Raw genomic sequence first — 6,696 nt, 5'->3', positions numbered from 1 at the left:
CACAGAGTAGGTGACTAATACCACAGAAAGTTATTTTCTCACAGTTCTGGAGGCCGGAAGTCCAAGATCAAGGTGCCAGTAGGGCTGGTACCTTCTGCAGCCTCTCTCCTGGCCTCAGATAGCTGTCTTCTCCCTGTGTCTTCAGATCGTCTTCCTCTGTGTGTTTCTGTGTCCTTTTTAAATAAGAAAATCAGTGATACTGCATTAAGGCCCACCCCAATGACTTCATTTTAACTTAATAACCCCCTTAAAGACCCTATCTCCAAATATGGTCACAGTCTGAGGTACTGGGACTTAGTACTTCAGCACAGGCTTTTTTTTGGGGATGGGGGCATATACAATTCAGACCATAATATCAGCAAAAAATCTCTCCTTATAAGGAGAGAACAGCTCTCAACTTAAAATGCTGTGTTAATATCTTTCTTACGCATGGCCTTAGAAAAGTTACTTAATAAAGTGGGAATAATATTATCCTGTTATCCTTAATTTGGCTCTTTCAGTCTTGATTTTGTCAAAGGTGTAAATATTGTGGCCCCGTGTATTATAAAGATTATCATTAGGATGATACATGGGGAAGATCAAGCACAGTGCCTGGTGCTCAGGAAGCATTGAGGGGCGTGCATTGAGGATCTCCCCCACTCACCCTATGGCTTAGTCAGTGTTTCCCAGGTTGCTTTTTTTACACATGTTCTCTAAGAGCAGGGAGAGATAACTTGAGGCAAAACTTAAACAGGCATTCAGCAGTATTGTTTTTATATTTACTTAAAAACAACAAAACACATTGGCCGTTTCTATAACAGACCCGTATTGATGACAATAAAAGTTTCAACTCATTGTGATGTCAAATTTTCTGGGAAAACAGTCCACATTAACTTTGTGGCTTTATAAGCATAGAGCTTTATACCCTGTGTTTCTGTAAACACACACTTTGGATGCAGACATACGCCACCAGAGAAATAAGACCCTACACTTCTCTCCAGTTCTAGAATTTCTCATAGCCTGTCCTCAAAAAGGGAGCAAGATAGAAAAATCAAACAGTAGGCTCATATTGCAAAATCACTGGGAAGACAGGAAAAAAACCCCAGAAAAACATGAAAAAATGGGCAGGCAACAATGCCAGAGGACAAATAACAGATGGACAAACAGAATTTGAAAGCAAACGCCAAAGACTAGAACAGGCAGTAGCTAAGTTGGACAACATTGTTAGAAAAGATTGCAAAATCATCAGATTCAGCCAATGTGAACTCTTATAGGGCTCCTACCTGTAGAGCTGAAACACAGGGCATCACAACTTCCTTATGGAAATGTATGCCCCTGCTCACTCTATCTATTGTCTTGTAATAAAACTCAGAAGCCTGGAATTCCTGCAGTATTGGAAAGAGGAACCAATTTTGAAGACTAATTTGCAGTGGGGTTTTCCAGTGAGGAACTGTAAGCATTCGTTTCATCCACATGCTCATCACAACCCTAACCCAGTGCATTCATAACCTCTATGGACCACTGATGGCCATCATACGGACATAGCAGAATCCGTGCCACCAACACAGTTTTCCTATCAAATGAGACTATGCTAAACACCCACACCAGAAGTCCTTTGTTATTTTGCAATATGGCTCATCAATATTTGTTCATATAAACAAAAAATTAGCTGTACTTAAAGTCTCTAGTAATGAATAAGTCTACCTCACTGCTGACAGATGAGCCAAGGGGATGCATCACCTCCCATGTTATTGAAGTGAAACCAGCTAGAGAAGAGCTGATGACTCACAGTTAGCTCTCAGCGAAAGCACATTGAATGGATGAATGCAGGCATACACCTTGTGCGCTGAATGTTTACCTGCACGAAGGGTGGTCTTGAGCTCCTTCCAGAATAGAGGTTAGATGAGAATCTCCCATAAAGAAAATCAATAGAAATAGATGCCGTAAGTGTTGGTTAGATCAGGGATTGTCAAACTGCTCACTGGCCAAATTTGGCCACGACCTGTTTTTATATGTCCCTCCAACTAAGAATTGCTTTTACATGTTTAAAGATCTATAAAAAGAGAAGAAGACAGAAAAAAATAACAAGAAGAATATGTAAGAGGTACCAAAGAAAGCTTGCAAATCCTAAAATAGGTATTACCTGGCACCTTGTTAAAAAAAAAAAATTACTTCCACTGCTCCTCCCCAAGAATTGGCTGATTCTTTGTAGAGTGGAGATTATGCATTACTTTCGAGTTTTGTCTTGTCTGCCCTGAAGGTGATGGCTTCCTGGATCACTGTGTGGAGAGGAGTTTTAAAAGCATGAGATAGTCTGTAATCCCAGCACTTTGGGAGGCCGAGGTGGGAAGATTATGAAGTCAGGAGATCGAGACCATCCTGGCCAGCATGGTGAAAACCTGACTCTACTAAAATACAAAAAAATTAGCTGGATGTGGTGTCACGTGCCTGTAGTCCCAGCTACTTGGGAGGCTCAGGCAGGGGAATCACTTGAACCCAGGAGACGGAGGTTGCAGTGAGCTGAGATTGCGCCACTGCACTCCAGCCTGGCAACAGAGCAAGACTCTGTCTAAAAAAATAAAAAGGCACGAGATAATTGTAGAAAGTATTTATTAATGGATTTTATGTGCCTGTAACAAATAAGAGCTTTACATGTATTAACTAACTGAATCCTTACAACAACCCTTTATATGAGTACTCTCTACTCCTCTTTTTAAGAGGAGACAAATGAGCAACAGAGAAACTAAATGACTTGTCTGAACACACAGCTAGGAAGTGGTAAGAACCAGGATTTGAATTGGGGCTATCTATAGTTGCGGATAGTTAGAAATAGATGAGTCAGGGTAGGTTAATATATGCTACAATAACAAATCACTACACATTTTGTGTGGCTTTCAGTAGAGAAGGCTCATTTCTTGCTCATGCTGTGGCTCCATAGTGAGTCGGCTGTTGCCTCACAGTGGGCTGGCTGTGGCCCTACTTCACGTGTGGGTCTCTGGGACCCACGCAGAGGGTGCAGTCTGTCTCTAGAACATTGCAAGCCATGCTGCAAAAGGAAAAGAGAAGGAACTCTATGTTGGCTCTTAAAGCCTCTGACTAGATGTGACATATGCCCCTCTGATCAGGTGTCATCAGATGGAACAGGTCAAGTGGCCACGCCTGATGTCAGTGGGGCTAGAAAGCATAATCCTCCTTTGGGAGGGACAGTGAATACCTGAGTCAGCAGGACTGTCTGCCATGGAACATGACAGAGGATTTCAACCAGTGTCCCCATGGCACAGGATGTTGGTTAGGAGTCCTGGAAACTGGCTGATTCTCCCTACTGTTTTTCCCTGACTCTCCAGAAATGAGAGCATGCCAGTCAGTAGTAGCATCTCATTCATCAGTCAGGGTCCCAAGTACCACCTCCCACTTCTCTCTCTTTCCATGTGTGTCTATAGTGCTTAAAATAAATAAATAAATGCATTTAAGTTAATTTCTTTAAATAAATATTACATATAACATATATTATTATATTTTAATATATATAACCTATATTAGACTTATATAGTATGTAGTATATTGATATATTTGTATATATAATATATATATATAACATGTATGTATGCATGTACTTAGTTTAAGAAATTTGCTTACTCAGTTCTGGTAGCTGGCAAGTCTGTAATCCATAGGGCAAGCCAGTAGGCTGGAGATCGATAAGAGGTAGTGTATCAGTCTTGAGTCCAAAGGCTGGAAACTCAGGCAGAATTTCTATGTTGCAGTCTGGAGCCATAATTCCCTCTTTGGGAAACCTTGGTTTTTCCATTTAAAGCCTTCAACTGATTGGATGAGGCCCACCCACAGAGTGGAGGGTAAGCTGCTTTCATTAAACTCAATGGATTATAAATGTTAATTACATCTGAAAAATGCCTTGATGGTAACATTTAGACTACTGTTTGATCAAACAACTGGGCACCAGAATCTAGCCAAGTTGCCACATATTAATAAAATCAATTGTCACATTTAAGGACCATGCTTCAGTGTAAAATCCTACCAACAAAGCTATCACCCTCATGGTCTTTAGCTCTTTATACTATTAAGTTGACACTGATTGTGGTAGTAAATTCCCAAATGCCTTAAGGATTCAAGTACACTACAATTTATGTTTTGCCATTTGAGGTTCAGAATAAATGTTCCCAATTGGTGAATGGCTCTTCTCCATGTTATTCCGGGACCCAGGCACCTTTCATGTTGCACTACCCTACCTTTAACACAGGACTTTCAGACTTGTCTCTATCAGGCCAATGGAATGAGGGGAACAAGAAAAATTGTTAGTGGGAGTATTGTTAGAAAGGAATTTCTACAAGGCATTTCTGCTTAGAGCCATTGGCTAGAACTCAGTCAAAGGTCCATGCCCATCTCAAAAAAGTATAGGAACTATAGTCAAGCCTGTACCCAGAAAACATAAACAATAAAATTGATGATCTTCAAACTAACCTTTGCCTTATTTCTGCACCCCACATTCTCCACAGTGATGTTAAATTGTAACATGGTGATGAGGGAAAGAGATTATAGCAAGTTATGAAAATTTTTGGTTTCTAAATTGTGTATTTGCAAATTGGAAAGAATGTTTCCTCTTCTCATGTGAGGAGTAAATGATCTATGGAAGTAACAGTGCCTGATGTAGTTTAGATGCCCAGCGTTTCAAATGTTTGCTTTTAAACAGTTGAAAAAAATAAAACAACTGCACCTTTCAGAAGATTTGGCAATCCCGTCCTTTACATTTCACTGGTTTTGGAAGGGGAAGAAAAGAGTCAAATGTCTCAAGATAAAACAAATAAAATCTGTACATTTTTAAAGTCTGTTTTCAAAGTCCCTCTGAACTTCTTCATGGCTAAAGCCTGCAAAACTGGGTCATACACCTAAGAAACCAGCTCATCTTTGTTAAGATGGGTTTCATTTCTTACTGACCCTGTCAACAGCTCTGAAGAGCTAATTTGCTAGTTCAGTGGCTCATCATCAGTTTCTCTTACATGAAAATGACAAAGGTCAACTGTGTTAAAAACTTTATTTTTCTTAATCCAAGGAATTTCAATATTTCTGTCCCTCTCTGATTGAATTAACAAGAAACTCATTTAATTGCTTATTATACATGGAGAACATAGGTTGTCCTTGCTGGACTGTATCCCTATCTGACTGCATTTGAATGACATTTGAGGCTCTATTTCAGTTAATTTGATAAGTATGTCCCTAAGATCTGTAAATAAACCAACTTGTAGTCAAGGAATTCAGACGTGACATGTCATATACCACCTTTGTCATTCTTTAAGGACTAGTGTGGCATCCTCATACTTTCAATATAGTTGACCTGGCTTCACACTTTGATTCCAAAACTTACTGACTTTAGTATCTTGTCCAAATCACTTGAATTAGCTGAGCCTCAGTTTATCCTTCTGTAAAAAGGACCCACTAAATATCCTTACCATGAGACCCTTTTAGGATTAAATAAATTTTTTCAGCAAAGTTGTTAGGAATCACGTTAGGTGTTCACTCATTTCTTGGCACCTTTTCTGTCTGTTTAGGTATAGCTCAGCAATCTTTTTACAACATGCCACCCCATTGAGTTAGAGCACTTTGTTTGCAAGCAGAAGAAACCAAAACAAATTGGATAAAATAAAAACTGGGCATTTAGTTGAAGCCCACAGTCATGTCTTCCACTGGGGTAATACACCCAGTTCTTGAACAAGGCATGGGACAGCATCTATACAGTCTAGGAAATGCACAAAGATGTCATATTTCAACTTCTCTCAGTTCAATTCAACTTCTTTTCTATCTGCAGATCTGCTTTACTATATACAGTATCTACGAGGTGAAAGACACTGAAATCATAGCTCTGAATTTTTAAAGACTCCCCCATAGACTTTGTGTTTGCTGGGAGCTAATCTACTATGAAATATAGCTTATAAAATTTCAATTCCAAATTCATTTGGCCCATCTTATATCACCTGTTTACATCTAGCCCAACCCACCGTGCCATTGTGTGGATTCTCAGGGCCCCTTTCTGTGAGTAAGAAAAGAAGCTAAGACGATCTTGTGAGTTTAACAGACACCGCGCATGTCTACTACAGTGAGCAATTAAGAATGATTTTATTTTTATTCTGAATAACATAGATGAGAAAAAATAGAATTTTGCCTCCTTCTTCTTACTCCCATAATTCCAGGGACATAGAGAAATCACTCTGGTTTCAGTTGCAGGTCATGATAGAGTTGATAATCTAAGATGGAGGGAAATAAATTACGTCAGTGAGCCCACTGTAAGCATCATCTGGAAGCCGCTGGAAGCCTCTGGAAGCTTGAATACCAATGCCAGTACAGGGGAAGTTTCCTTTACATAAAGCACAGAACGGCAGAATGTGAGAGCATCACACTTGGCTGCATTTTTAATGATCTCTCTCCAGTGGGATAGATGGCGAGAGCTCTTTTGACTGAGGTGTGTGGGCAGCTCTGCGCCCATGGCCTGGTGAGACCCAGGCGAAGTTATGGGAGCTGCTGGCGCTGCCTATCATGAGTCTCCTGCAGACCTCTCAGCAGGTTCCCAAATGAAAATGCCCTCTTCCTGGGCTGAGGCAATTAATTGAGGACTTATTTTTACCTGTGAGAGAAACTTCAATCTCATATATATGTGAAACACACTGCTGCAAACATACTCAATTTCAAATAAATATTTTATTCCTGCAT

Source organism: Gorilla gorilla, chromosome 15 (genome assembly GCF_029281585.2).
Source record: "Gorilla gorilla gorilla isolate KB3781 chromosome 15, NHGRI_mGorGor1-v2.1_pri, whole genome shotgun sequence".
Classification (NCBI taxonomy): domain Eukaryota; kingdom Metazoa; phylum Chordata; class Mammalia; order Primates; family Hominidae; genus Gorilla; species Gorilla gorilla.
This window is presented reverse-complemented; position numbering follows the sequence as displayed.